Genomic DNA, 882 nt, shown 5'->3' with positions numbered 1-882 from the left:
TTTTATTATTATTATTATTTTACTCTATGTTCATTTTATTTTTCTCATTAATTTCACTACATATCCTTTAAATCTTTATATTTCAATTTCGATCCTTTTAATACGTCAAAAAATTCCAATTCTTATCTAACTTCCTTTCTCAATGCGTGTACCACCAAAATATAAAAATTGCACTTCAACGCGGTATTACCACAATATTTAAATATTTACTTATCCGCGTTGGTTCGACTTAACAAAACACGCATATTTCACTTTTATCGCTTATTTCTACAAAAAATTTACTTGTATTTCTTCTCCCCCACTTGGATCGACCATATGATCCTCTTTCATGACGGATTTCGACATCCGGCTAAATATTAATATTTTAATATTATTTTATTCTAAAAATTTTATTTTGTCTCCTTGGTACCTAACATACCTTATTATGCCTCACTTGACTTCCGAATCACCTTTTATCTCACAAATTCTCCTCCAATAAAATTATTATTATTTTATTGTTATTTTCTTGCATGCGAAATATTTTATCCTAAACTGCTCCTTTCATCTTTCATCACATTTAAACATTATAATTGGTCTCAATTAACATCCGATAATTTTTATTTATCACCATATCAAAGTATGGGACATTTCACTAGTAGTCATTCGAATTTAATAAAATAATTTTGTTGATAGATTTTAGATTAGTTGTAATTAATTAGTTTCAATTTTTCTTTTTCATAATTAGGTTGTTTGGATAAGATTATGGTGCTAAAATTTTAATAGTTAGCAATTACGATTTAATTCAATTCCCTGTGAGAATGAATTCTACTTATTATTATATTACTTGCTAACGACATGTGCACTTACTTGAGAAATCAACAACAACATGTTAATAAGCTGTCA

The sequence above is a fragment of the Theobroma cacao genome, chromosome 10 (genome assembly GCF_000208745.1).
Source record: "Theobroma cacao cultivar B97-61/B2 chromosome 10, Criollo_cocoa_genome_V2, whole genome shotgun sequence".
NCBI classification, from domain to species: Eukaryota; Viridiplantae; Streptophyta; class Magnoliopsida; order Malvales; family Malvaceae; genus Theobroma; species Theobroma cacao.
This window is presented reverse-complemented; position numbering follows the sequence as displayed.